Below are 14,769 nucleotides of genomic sequence, written 5' to 3' on the forward strand. Positions count from 1 at the left end.
ATTCCAGATCGGGAAGATCCCCTGGAGAAGGAAATGGCAGCCCCCTCCAGTACTCTTGCCTGGGAAATCCCATGGATGGAGGAGCCTGGTGGGCTATAGTCCATGGGGTCGCAAAGAGTCAGATATGACTTAGCAACTAAACAACCACAACTCATCTACTGGTGCTGCAGACCCTACCAAATCAGACCCTTTAATTCAAGCCAAGACGTGGAGGCCTTCCAAGACTCTTAGGGGCACGGACCCCTGCACTTTTCTTCTTGCCTTGGACTGGTAACATTTTCACTTTGATAGTGAACTTGTCCCAAATAAAGGCAGTGCTATTATTCCCTGACTGCAGCTGTTAAGCTGGAATCTTATCAGTCACAACGATGGCAGGAGACCCACAGCTCTCATCCTGAGTTAATCAAATTAGGAGGTATTTGTCATTCTTTCCCTAGCTAGCGAGAAAGTAAGTTTCACTGAAGCATTTGGGTCACACCCTTCATATCTAAGAATAATCTCCCTGCAAGATATATTTACAGTATTCAGTTGCTTTAGGGCATTATCTTTTTGACTACTTTCTTCATAGAGCGAACTTGTTGAAGGCAGCATTCATGTTTTGCAAACGGCTATTCCACTTTCAGGAGCTGCATCCGTGTGGTCACGTGGTAACCCTGGCATAGTTGCCACTCATGTCAGAGGAGAATCTGGAAAAAATTGTATGAATGTTTTCTCAAAAGCTATCAGTTGGATTTTTTTTTAAGTACATTTTCTTTTCACTGTAAAATAGTGTCCAGTTCTGATAGACATTAAGCAGCAGTTGCAGCCTAGTCTGGAATGAAAACAAGATTAATCGGCCTCCAGAATGATTGGTTTCTACAAAGGTGTTTTTCTCATTCACATTTTCTGTCCTTTTTCCCAATGACTTTGCAGCTGTTTCGCAGGTCTGGCCAAGTTCTTGCCTGTTTTTCTGTTCATGCTGTTGAATATCTGGGACTCGCATCTTCCAGTATTATAGTCCTAAAACAAATTTGACCCTGTTGGTACACTGTCTGACATTCATCATGTAAAGAAAGGCATCCTTCAGTTCCCATGTGATACAGATTGGAGGGTTTCATTCTCAAGTTCTGCTATCTCTAATTAAATATAGGATTTTAGAAGGATTTGAATGGCGGGGCTGGGGGAGGGGGTAGTGGTTGGAATTCACAGATCAAGAACCAGCAGATCATATGATGAGCTCTTTCCCATTTTATATTCTCCCATCTCACACCTGAATATTCATTGGAAGGACTGATGCTGAAGCTGAAGCTCTAATACTTTGGCCACCTGATGTGACGAATCAACTCATTGGAAAAGACCCTGATGCTGGGAAACACTGAAGGCAGGAGGGAAAGGGGACGACAGAGGATGAGACGGTTGGATGGCACCATCAACTCAGTGGACACGAGTTTGAGCAATCTCTGGGAGGTAGTGAAGGATAGGGAAGCCTGGCGCGCAGCAGTCCACAGGGTCGAAAAGAGTCGACCATGACTGAGTGACTGAACAACAACAATTTCACACCTGGACTCCACATGATTTTCATGGTCATTTGGTAACATTTGGAAAATTGCTCCCCTCCTCTCAGAAAAAAAGAAGAAATCTTAACAGGAGAGAAAATCAGTGGCCCTCTCTTCCTTTCATCCCTTTATCTCTTTTGTTGATTCTGTAAGAAAGAAGGTACATGAGTGCCTCATTTTTATTTTAGAATTAAAATTCAGAATAGGATGAAATTATCTCTGTATTAAATTAGTGCAGAAGTCTAAGGCTTTTCAGCTTACTGATGGCCCATATTTGACAGTTCTGATCAATTTAAAAAATATTCCTCTTGACCCTTTTTATTTCCCATATTTCTGACTGCCTAAAAAAAGGAAGCAATTATTACAGTGGAAGAGACGGATGAGCATGAGAAGTCTTCCTACTACCCTGAGGGTTGTTGGGAAGTCTGTATGTTCATTTTTATTTATTTTTTACATTTTTCCGCTCTTCCGTCCAAAGTTGCCTAGTCAAATATAATCTTTGTGCTTACAAATAAATTCAAACAGCTTGCTACTGTTTGTCCCAATTTTCATGTGGGCCCTTCGAATCTTGCTTTCTTTTTGTAAAAGCCACATTTTACATTCATAAACCATTGCATGTTGCTCATTTAACCCCGTTCCCACGCTCCACTCCAAATGCATTACGGACTGACCCCGCATGTCAGCACTATGGCATTGTACAGTAAATAGAGTGTTTTGCTTCATAAATCAAGCATAGAACTTATAGCCAACTTCAGCATAAAAAAAAAAGTCCTGAAATAATATGGCCCAGCTGCTGGAGATAGCCATTGTATTCATAAAGCTAGCCCTAAATTACTGACATTGAAATCCAGATTTGACAAAGCTAAGACTATTTTGGAGGATTCTGAGTAATCCTCATGAAATTCCAAATTTCTCTTTTGTTGTTTTGAACGAGATTCATTTTTAAGAAGAAAGAGGTTAGATTTCCTTCTCTCTACAAGATCTTTGATGGTATCAGAAAGGTGCACTGAAGTGGCTGGTTCACCTCATTATCAAAGTCTCTTTGCAAGTCACCTATTTTTCCTTTGGGAACCTGCTCTCCTGGGCTTAGTGCTCTTATTTTTATTGTGTCTGTCAGCAGTAAAATGCAAAGGTGATTGGGAAAACTCAGGTTCGGATTTCTCTCCCCTCTAAAAGAGATCAAACACTGTCTCATAGAGGGGATCCAAAGACAGACACTAATTTTGTTTCAAGCAGCAATTTATATTTCTCTATTGGAAAAAAAAAAAAAAGTCTAAAAGTCCCACAATTGGCAGGACTTCTTGCTTTCCCTGTTCTGTGTTCATCTTTCTTTATAGGTAGCAACTTTAGCATTAAAATTTAAAAATATGCCCCAAATCCCCAGAACCAAAAAAAAAAAAAAGTACATTTCCAGCACTTCCTCCAAAAACATGCTTTGAAAATTCTCTATAATGAGAACACCTTGTCCACGGTGGATTGTCAACATATCAGCTAGTTTAGGCCGTAATCTCTCTAGTCAACATGATTTACTGAAATAAATTAAAATCATTTTATTTTTCCATGAAATTTCACTCCTCCCACTTCACCAAAAAACAAAAAAAATTCATTTTTTTTAAAGCACAAAACTAAATGCTTATAACAAATGTAATTACAATAGTATAAGAATTAACGAGATGGGAAAAGCTAATGTCTGTATTATATCTTTCATGCAAGTGGATTAAAACCCATTACCACCTTGTTAAAAGCATTTATCTGCTAACTGTAAAATGAGTTCAACTAGATTTTTTTTTTTTTAATTTTAATGTCCTTAGTACAGGTATTTTCTTTGTTCACCCAAGATAGAAGAGTCTGACTGAATTATGTTCTGGTGTAAATTGCCTTCTGGAATTCAACTACTTCTTTTTGGAAAGTAGCAGTATCTTCAAATTAACCTCAGTTAACACGAACGGACTAAAAAAATTGTTCAAAAATTTCTGTAGTTCAAAAATTGTCAGATTTGTTGAAATGAATAATGTGTTTGGATTTTTGGAAGACCTTTACAAATTTTGAACCTCCTGCAGTTCCATTTGGTGTAAAGAATTATACTATAAACAAGGGGCTCCATCTGTACTTTTGAAATAACTATTCAGTTTTCCATTTCAGACAAATTGACACGACAAACTGAAAAGCAGAAGTTAGTGTTCAAAGAAGTTCAAGAGTAAACATTTAGTCAATTCGTCTGCTTAGACTGAGAGAGCCTCCGTGCCCAGGATTCTGAAGGTAGGTTCTAGATTGGTGGTGAAGAGTCTCTGTACTCTTTTCCAGCTTCAGGTCACATGCAGAGTGAGTCTGCTCATAGTGTCCTCACTATTTTTGGGTGTTGTGTTCACATCATGCTACATTTGTGAATGGGAAAGAAATTTATATTAAAATTTCATTTACTCCCCCCCCCACTTTTTTTTCTGGTCTTCCCACTGATGATCTTGACCACTATTTGGTCTCCATATTTGGCATTTCTAGGAAACTGCATTTCTAGGGAAAGCAGTAAGATGATAATGGCGGGTGGAAACGGGTTTGACAGGGCTCAGCAAGACAAGTTCTAGAAGGCTGTTTTAGTTATCCTACTTCCCAGTGCAACTTGACAGGAAATTACAGATCACCAACACACAGGTTTTGTCTATAAGTGCTGTGATCTGCTCATAGCAGGAGCTGTCATTTCGAAAGCAAAATTTAAGGTATGTGGAAATCAGGCTGCGAAGGGCGACAAATACAGCTTCACCCAGAACAGTTGGTACACATCGTTTTCAGGATCGCAAATTCCATTTTCCCCAGCACTTGCTATCCGGGATCTGTTGCTCAAGGATTCAGGGGTTCCTGGCTTGGTTGCTGGGTCTCTCACTGTGCCGGAGGGTCACGCATGCCCCAAGGAGCCCTGCGTTCTCACCGTGTCATGCGTGAGACCGTGCGCCGCCCCACGTGAGCCTGCTTTCATGCTGCCTGCCTTTTCAGCAGCCCACTCTCCTCTCCCCTGCTATTCTTTCCATGTGGTCTCTTGTATTTGGCCTCACTTAAACCTCCCATTCTGGTGCAGTCTGGGCTTGCAGTGCTGCCCAGCGGGGCTGTGCCCGCCTCTGACCTCCCAGAGCACACGTGGTCTTTATCATTCATTTAGAGTGCCTCGTGCATAGCTGGGCATTGTGAGCTATCTTGTAATCGCTGTGTTTTTCTCTCCAACGAGATCATGCATTCTCTGAGAAATGATGATGCCACTTCGTACCCTCTGGCCTCAGTACCTGGTAGGCTTTCAATGACAGCTGGCTGATAGAGGGATGAAGCATTGTGGGGAAGCCTGTGGAAGTAGAATGAGTTGACATGATGTACTCCCATGGTAGTTAATCTCTGCAGACTTGTGTTGGATCAGAATCATCAGGCTTAGATAAGACCATTTCAGCGACTGATTGACCGATGCAACATTGCTTTTGCAGATGAAAAGGCAACTAAAGCTAAACCTCTCTCTAGTGTGGAATGCATAGAAAGCAACTTAAATTTTGATAAAGGTTGTTTATTACAGACACGGCATTAAATTCCTCAAGGCTTCTTTTTCATAGGGGATATTAGAGTGTGATCACAGTATATGCTTTTCGGGTCATCGTTTTAAACACCCCTTTAACAGTTGGATTATCTCCACTCAGTATCCCAAAACCTATAGCAAGGAAACTCAGGATGAAGTTAGGGAAGGAAATTAGCATTCAATGAATTCATACTTTTTGGCACTTAATTCTCCATGATAACCTTACAAGGTGGATGGAATTATATCTTCACTGATTGCCTAAGAAACCAGAAATTGAGGGATGTTAAATTAATTGTCCAAGCTCAAGCAGAGACAACGCAAGCCTCTCTGTTTTAGGTTTCTTGACCTATTCCACCACTGTTTTGATTTTAAAAAAGGCATCAGCTCTTCTAAGAATGGGTCAACATCTTATTAAAACTTCTGATTTACTTCAGTCGAAACAGAGCTAGCACTTTTTTTCATGTGTGGTGCTGTGCCATTGCTACAGATTTGGGAGGGTGGAGGGATTCTGCTCTTAGCAAATCTGGTTTGATTCATCTAGTAGGATGAGCCCTTATAACATTCTCCAGTTGTGTTTTCCAGTTATGTGCTTGCTTACATTTAAACTAGGGCTTCCCATGTGGCACAGTGGTAAAGAATCTGCCTGCCAGTGCAGGAGATGCAAGAGATGCAGGTTTGATCCCTGGGTTGGGAAGAACCCCTGGAGTAGAAAATGGCAACCCTGTCCATTATTCTTGCCTGGGAAATTCCATGGACAGAGGAGCTTGGTGGGCTACAGTCCATGGGGTCACAGAAGAGTCAGACATGACTGAAGAAACTTAGCACACAAGCACTCAAGGATAAACAAGACAGCCCTCTTTGCTGAGAACGTATATCCGGTAGGTGAGAGAGTGGTCTTACACATAAGTTCAATGATGCTAAAGTGTACAGATAACGCTGAGGGTACAAAAAGAGGGATCAGTTCGATGGAGTAGGTCACAAAAGCCTTCCGTGGGGAGGAGTCACCTGGCTATGGGTCAGGAGGAGAAGGATGTTCAGGTAGAACATGAGAACAGGAAGCAGTAAAGGAACAGGCAGCCACAGGCAGGACGCAGAGTCGGTTGCAGCAGGAGAACAAGGTGCCATAGGGTGCAAGTCACAGAGATTGGGCTGGAGGGCTTGATGGGCAGAACTGTTTGCAGAGGGCCTTGTTTAGCTGTACCCAGAGCCAGGGCAGAGCCCTAGAGTTCCACACGGCAATCCAGAGGCTAGAAGGGGTGGGAAGAAAAAGAGGACTCTGCCCCAGTGACCCAGATGCTCTCTAATCATGTCAAAGCTTGTTGCTTTCCCCCCAGTCATTTCCATTTTTAATTTCAGTAGCAAAAAGCATATATGGAGCATTTACTATGTGCCTCACACTATATTTCATGCAGGAAGGGTTGTGTTTAAACCAGGTGTTTGGTTAGAAGCTGAAGAGGATTTGAAGGAGATACTACTTTTTAAAATCGAGTACCTGAAAATCTGACTTTTTTCTCTGAGCATAATGCTTTCCAAATCTATCCATATTGCTGCAAATGACAACATTTCATTTTATGGTGGAGAAGTACTGCATTGTGAATACATATATTCACACACACACACACACACACCACATACGAGAAAGAAGCAGACCCACAGATATACAGAGAACAAACTAGAGGTTGGCAGTGGTGGGGAGCCAACGTAAGGAAGGGGGAGTGGGACATACAAACTCTTGGTGTAAGATAGGTTAAAGGCTAAAGTGCAATACATGGAATATAGTCAATATTTTGTAGTAACTATAAATGGAGTGTAACCTTTTAGGATTGTATAAAAAAATGAATTTTTGGAAAAAGACCTTGGGACTTCTCTGGTGGTCCAGTGGTTAAGACTCCAAGCTTCCAGTGCAGAGGGCATGGATTCAGTCCCTTACTGGGAACTAAGATCCCATGTGCCCTGAAGTGTGGCCAAAAATAATATAAATAAATATATAAAAATATCTTTCTTCCTTAAAAATCTTAAATGGCTCCCTGTCCTCTGGAGAAGGAAACACACACACACATACTCACTCACACACACACACACACACACACACACACACAAAAGGACCTGAAAATCTATATGGGAGGATAGGAAAATGTGCAAGAAATGATAGCTACATGATAATATAAGAAAGTACAGGGTTAATTGCTGGTATATATCCCAAGAGTGATAAGGAAGGTGGGGGTCCTTTTCCTTTGCGAATAGTCTTTGCAACCTGTTACTCTTTAGAACACCGGGTGGCTTGATCTATGGGGCCCCAAGTGACATAGAGATTTGCTTAATGAACACATTGCAGAGACAGGAGCTAAATGCTCTGAAAAACTGAAAGTGAAAGTTGCTTAGTTGTGTCCGACTCTTTATGACTCATGGACTGTACAGTCCGTGGAATTCTCCAGGTCAGAATACTGGAGTGGGTAGCTGTTCCCGTCTCCAGGGAATCTTCCCAACTCAGGGATTGAAGCCAGGTCTCTGAGTTGCAGATAAATTCTTTACCACTGAGCCACCAGAGAAGCCCAAGGATACTGGAGTGGGTAGCCTATCTCTTCTCCAGTGGATCTTCCCGACCCAGGAAGCGAATTGGGGTCTCCTGCACTGCAGGCGGATTCTTTACCAGCTGAGCTACCAGGGAAGGACTTCACACTATTATGTTTACTGATCGCTCCTCTATAAGCTAGAGGGGTCAAGGATGATTGAAGTCTAGAAAGTGACAGGATGTAAATAGTTAATAGTCAAACCAAGGGCCCGCTCTGAACCTTTCGAGGCAGTCAGTAAATTGAACGCAGCAGCAAGAAAACAGCCACTTCTGCTCATCCATGGAAACAGTCGAGCTGCCATAATTTGCACAAGGTGCAGTAACAGATCAGCCTTTCAGGGGACCCTGCACACGCTGCACATTGCCGCAGTCTCACCTCGGTCACAGAGCCTCTGCCTCACAGCTGGGCTGAAGGAATTAGCTTGCACACCAGAATATTAATGTCAGCATCTTTTATCACATGGGCTGGGGATTTGCAACCATTTGAAAAAAAAAAAAACAACCACCAACTCTGCTCATGATTATCTGTGATTTAGAGAATGGGGCAAAGTTATTTAAACACACACACACACACACATACAACCGTCTGTCATCGAACGCATGGTTGACATGTCTCCATGTAAGAAAATGTAAGTCGAAATATTTGGGATGCTTTCTTATTTCTGAGCAGTCATGACAATGGAAAAGCAAAACAGAAAAGCAAAAAAATCTCCAGAAGGTGCTTGAGAAAAAGAATGAGAAGAATGCTCCCCCACTTCTGCCCATCCCCTCAAACCCACTTTGCTGTGAATTGCACCATCTAGGCAGAGAAACATGACAAAATGCTTTTGGATTGTGTGTGGGGATTTCATGAATCTTGCCCAGCTTGTTATGACCAGATAATAGTTTAAACAGGAAGATTCTGGGAAAGGTGGGGGGCTCAGGGATAAGAGTAATCTGCAAGTGTTAGAACCCCCTACTTAACCAAGGAGGAGGAGCCGTGCCAGTAGCTAGGCATGGACTGGGGCCAGCAGAAGCCAACAGAATACAACCGAGAGAAGCCGACGTTGGCATTGAAACACGTCCATCAGGCCTAAAACATATCTGACTTTTGGACCAGGAACCAGCATGAACTCAGCCTCAGGTGCGGCAGGCTCTTACATTTTTGTCACCAAATCCCAGAGTCAAAGCCATTTCTCTCCAAGCGTGGTAGATCCCATCAGGGGCTGCCTCAAAATCAACTAGATTGCTTTATCAATGTATCAATTTCTCCATCAAAAATCAATCAAGTGTGCTCTCTGACCTCCAGTGGTGACCATTCTAAGACAGCAGGATGTTCACATCGGACACTCACTCATTGGCAGAAAAATTCCATCCCAATGAAACCCATTACACCAGAACTTTTACACAATTATATTTTTTTAAAAAGACCTCAAAATGAAACTCCAGTACAACTTGTCTCATATGAATAATTTTCTTATCAATCTTAATCTAGATACATCATTCTCTTAAATGTTTCAGGATGAAATATTTGGTGCTTATCATGGTATGTCTTAATTACATCCTATTGTAACACCTGCTAATCCTGCCCTTTGACTTTTTAGGAACCTTTATAGGCTCCTTCTGTATTTATTTTCCTTGTTCTTTAATCTCTTGAATACTCTCAGTTTTGTGCTCATAGATGCATATTTTTTTTTAAAGGAGAGATGAATTAATGAATTCTATAAGCCACTAGCACTTCCATAATAGTTATTTAGCAATGATGTAGTAAATAGCGTAAAATTTGAGATTCATTATTGGATTTTTTACTTATCAGCTGAATTACCTTAGGAAGTTTACTTAATTTTTCTCTGCCTCGGTTTCCTTATCTATGCAATAGGGATAATGACATTTATTTCAAAAGTAGATCTTTATAATCAACGGAGATAATAGACATTTGTCGTTTATTCGCTAAGTTGTGTCCAACTCCTTGTAATTGCATGAACTGTAGCAGGCCAGGTTTCCCTGTCCTTCACCATCTCCCAGAGTTTGCTCAACCTCATGTCCATTGAGTCAGTGATGCCATCCAACCATCTCATTTTCTGTCGCCAAACGATTTGATATCATCTCTTTTCCAGAGTGAGTTCCCAGTAAATGTCACTTCCTGCCACTTGGATTTCAGGAAATAATGGTTGATATCATTGAAATTAAGGTCCTCTTCTGGCCAAAGTGTCATATTTATTTATGATATTTTCTGAATTAAGACTGGATTGCTAGAAAAGTAAGTGCACAGCTTACAAGTAGATGTATTATTCTAGTATATATTTAATCAATTAGTGTATTTTATAGTAATTTTTCTTGTCTGAGGAGCAATCTTTTGTATTTTAAAGAAGACAGAAGGGATAATTCGAGCACAGTATTGTTTGGTTGAAAATACTGCTTTCACCTTACCCAAAACTGCAGGTATGAGCTACATATAGCACCTTAAATCAATGGCTTCAAACTCGGTAAATTCCAGGCTGGTGGAGTCATTTGGGGACAATAGATGCTCTGAAAGTCTGGATGAAGAGGAGACGTCTACTTCTATTTCCAGGGACAATAACAATATTTCTAAAAGACTGCCATGAGCTCTCATTTGCAAAGTCTCATCAATTTGAGACTTTATCCTTGGCACGAAAGTAGACTTTTGTCCTCTCTGCTAAATACCAAGCAGAGTAACAGCAGGCCCACAGGAAAAGGTGGCATATTTACCATCATAACAAAACACAGAGTTTTTTAGGGAAGAGGAGTTGCATATATTTTCCAGAAAACAACATACTTGCCATGCCAGCACAGGCAGGCATTCTTCAAGCTGAACCTCAATTTCCTTTCATTATTGCCTAAATCCCCTCTCAGCAGAACACAGATAAGCCCTTTTCAGTTGCTGTAGGATTTTGAAATTTAAGAGCAAGAAAGCAAACAAGTAGACAAGGGTATAGAGGAACAGTCCATCTTTCTTCTGTTATCTTTACACAGCCTCTCTCTCACCCAAACATCGAAACTGTGTGGAATTCAGTTGAGGATGGACAACCAAGTTTAATGAGTCCTCTTGTGAATTTGAGGAGTGCAGAACACTTTACTGTATCGAATCTCAGGGCTTCTCTTGTCCCTTGATTTGGTCCATAATCAGCCAAAGAGAAATTATTGACTCTAGCGCAGGGGTAGTTCCTGTAAAATACAACTTCTTAAAAACATGTTGAATCTTAACAATATAATTAACAAAATACCACTAAGAATGGAAAACTGATGAGCCATGATGCTTATAAGAATGTGCTTTAAAACATGAAGAGGGTCTTATCGTTTGGTGTATATTTCACGAACAAATGCCTACAACCAGAGAGACAAATAACGTCTCCACTCTGATGTCTTGCTGTTCCCAGTAAAGTTTCTGTGACGCATTCCTTGGGCAAAGATGTTAGACTGTATACTTCAGGAGCAAATGTTACACCAACCAAGGGCTTTATTCTATAATAGTTCTTGCCTCCTTTGTTCTTTTTCATTTTTTGTTTAGAAATTAACTATCTCTTCCTTTATGCAGTTATGTTTATCTTAGAACTAGATTATTAACTCTTCAGAATATCACAGACAATATCTAAACTCTTAATGACCTTCATCTATGGGTGTGCTGGGCATGCTAAGTCCCTTCCGTCATGTCTGACTCTGTTCGACCCCATGGACTGTAGCCCGCCAGGCTCCTCTGTACATGGGATTCTCCAGGCAAGAATACTGGAGTGGGTTGCCATGCCCTTCTCCAGGAGATCGTCCTGACCCAGGGAGCGAACCGGCAACTCTTAGGTCTCCTGCCTTGGCAGGCAGTTTCTTTTACCACTAGCGCCTCCAGGGATGCCCTTATCTATGGCACACTCTGCAAAAAAGCAAGCCCTTTATACAATTGATTTTGTTTCTTGTCTGCTCCACCTACATTGGAAACACCTATGTTTTAACTTCTCATTTCTGGAGCCAGATGGAATATTGTCTTGATGTGGTCTCTACAAGTGTGGGATGAAGGTATTTCTGAAGACGGTGGAAGAACTTGTCTTCTTCTAACCCCTCCTATCCCCACCTGGCCTCCAGTACCACCTACCCAATATGATACCATGAGACATCCCAATTTGTTGTTGTTGTTTTAGTCACTAAGTCTTGTCCGACTCTTTAGTGACCCCATGGACTGTAGCCTGCCAGGCTCCTCTGTGAATGGGACGTCCCAGGCAAGAATACCAGAGGAAGTTGCCATTTCCTTCTCCAGGTGATCTTCCTGACCCAGGGATCGAACCCACGTCTCCTGCATTGGCAGGCGGTTCTTTACCACTGAGCCACCAGGGAAGCCTCCTTATTATTTAATTCTTAATTGTTTATTGTTTAATACAGTCTGTAGAATTACAGAGTCAGAATAGGATTCAAGAAATCTAATAGAGCCTTCTGGCCTCAGGGAAGATACTCTGAGACAATGTCAAACAGACTTGTTTACTGAGTCCATACGGCCTAAAATGGCGAGAACAGAAGACTGTAGCCCAGGCTACCTCATAGAAATCTGTTTTTTACTTCCTTATCTATGTACATTTCAACGTATTTTAGAAGGAAATTCATTTCTTTTGGCATGTATTCCTCTTCACCAAGCTTTTCTGCATGTTTCAATACATTCAATACATTGTCTTCCAGATAAAAGAGGTTTATCTCTTTATAGATTATAGGACCTATTTAGATGCCTTCCTGTTATCTTTCCCTTAAATATAAATGCTGTGTGTGTCTTGTCAGTGTTTGGGTTTTTTTCTCTGATCCTTCAATGAGTTATTTAAAAAGACAGTGATTTTAAAATGTTAGCTCTACTCCTTAAAAATCGCATTAATAAAAGTGATGCAATCACATTGAGGAAGGTGTGGCAAATGAAGAAAAAATATATAATAGCGAGAGTTCCACCATGCTTGTACAATCCTTGCTGTTATTTTAGTATGTTTCTTTTCAGTCTCCTTTTTCTGATACAAAATTTGTTTGTTTGTATTTATTATCATAGAATTTTTTGCTTGCTCTTTCTCAATCAATATGATCGCAAAAGCACTTCCAAAGTGTTTAGTCTTCATAATAATCACTTTTTCAGAATGGATACGGGTGTGTGTACGGCTGAGTCGCTCTGCTGTGCCCCTGAAACCACCACAACACTGATAATCAGTTATACTCCAATATAAAACAGAAAGCTAAAAAAAATCAAAATAAATGTAGCAAACACATACACAAAATCACTTTTGCTGTCATATTTCATTGACTGGATCTGTCATTTTTCCTTTTCAGGATATTTTGGGGTTTATTTCTGTATGTTGACCATAAATAATGCTGTAACGAATATCTTTGTATGTATACTAAAGATTTTTTCCTTAGAGTCAGTTTCTAAGGCAGCCAAAATATATAAATATTGGGGGACTTTGATATCCATTGCCAGATTTCTTTGTAAAAGATTTATGCTAATTCAGAGTACCATCAGCAATGTTTGAAAGTGTTTATTTCCTTTGATTCTCATCTTCAATGGGAATGATGCACTTTAAAAAGTATGAATTTAACTGACCAGAAGAATACACCATTTGAAAAAGTAGATTTATTTCTAGTGAAAAGGGATATTTTCCTTCATATTTCTTCTCTTTGTAAACTGTCTATTCTCTTTATTTGTCCATTTATCTATTGACTACTCATGTTAGGCTTTTAAAGATATTTGCTTCCAGTTTTCTTAAACTGCCTGAAATGCATGTATTTGGTATTTTATAGCTGAATGTATCTGTTTTTTCTATCTCTTCTCATTTCCTCCCATCTTAGTTTAACTTAATTTAAATTATTCTTATTGTCAAGACAGCACATTTTTCTCATCTCTTTTTGGAGGAGCTGTTCCTCTTTCGTGGTCTCACTTTGTTGATTTGCTCTCATGTAGTGATTTTGGGTTTTGGCACCATTCTGCATGATCTTGGCCTGCTGCAAACTCTCTGTGGTTCTCATTCACAGGACAGCACCTGCTCGAGTCTAGGATGACCTGCTAATTATTTTACCATATGCTGCCAACCTCATGTGACCCATCAGCCTAGTTCCTGACCCTGGACATTAACGGGAAGGCCTCTAAGGCTGCAGTGAATAAAAGTCCTTGTTGTTGAGCAGGTTTTCTCTTCATTCCAGGACGCATCACGCTGACCAGGGAGACGAGACTATAATAGGAAGAGCACGATGATGGTGAGTGTGATTTTGTTTTTCTGGCCACAGACTTTTCATTCCCACCGTAGAGAACACTCATGTCCGTTCGCTAAGCTCAGGAAAGAAATAATGAGAAACAGGTGACAGCCTTGAAAGCATCATGGAATCAGTTCCCTGAGCAATTGACTGCTCTCCAAAATGATGCCCTGAGCATGTGCAAAAGAAATTTAAAAGAGTATAAATGCAGCAAACCGATCCAAGTCATGTCTGGAGAGAAAGATGTATCACGCTGGGACATAGAATAGCCGTTAGGGTGGGCAACAGAACAGGATCTGCGATTTCAGAGACTACAAACCATATCGATGTGAGAGGCTGCCAGTCTCTTAAGACAGGATTATATTCCTCTTGTCTCTCCTGTGGTCCCTCTCTTCAGTCTCCTAAGACATGGTCACTGTTTTCTTTTATTTGCCTTAAATATATAAGAGGCAACAGAGTTGAGGAGAGGGTATGGGCTTTGTGACCAAACACGTCTGTCTGCTTATTCATGGGCAAGCAGCTTAATCTTTTTGAGATTCAGCGTCCTCCTCGGTGGTGAAACAGAAGCAGTGGAAATCTCCCTGCCCAGGTTGTTGCTGTGAGCTTTAAAGCTAATGTCTTAAAGTGTCTGACTCCGATCTTAGCAAATGATGGCTAAGCGAATGATTAGCAATGAATTCTCTCCTGGGTGCTTTTGCTGTTTTCATTCATGTACAGGGTTAGCTCCTGAGACGTGACCTCGCCGGACGTTGTCACGTGGAGAGCAGAGCTCGGACTCAAGTGTGGAGAAGCTGCTAATTCGTGTTGCAGAGACTGAGACGGAGAGTAGAAAAATATGCACTGAGTTCCCATAACTGTGTGCTTTCATTTGGGAAAAATACTTGGTGTTTATTTATGTTTTCATTGCATTA

At 40.8% G+C, this 14,769-nt stretch overlaps 1 long non-coding RNA gene across 1 annotated transcript in view; it reads left to right on the forward strand.

Annotated features, from left to right (window-relative positions):
- Positions 1-13,861, forward strand: part of LOC133237397 (uncharacterized) — a 36,733-nt gene extending 22,872 nt beyond the window's left edge. The window contains exons 2-3 of the long non-coding RNA XR_009733177.1: positions 3,678-3,794; positions 13,808-13,861. This is a non-coding gene — a long non-coding RNA (uncharacterized LOC133237397). The remainder of the gene's footprint in view (positions 1-3,677; positions 3,795-13,807) is intronic.
- Positions 13,862-14,769: the final 908 nt, after the last annotated feature.

This window comes from Bos javanicus, chromosome 24, assembly GCF_032452875.1.
Source record: "Bos javanicus breed banteng chromosome 24, ARS-OSU_banteng_1.0, whole genome shotgun sequence".
NCBI classification, from domain to species: domain Eukaryota; kingdom Metazoa; phylum Chordata; class Mammalia; order Artiodactyla; family Bovidae; genus Bos; species Bos javanicus.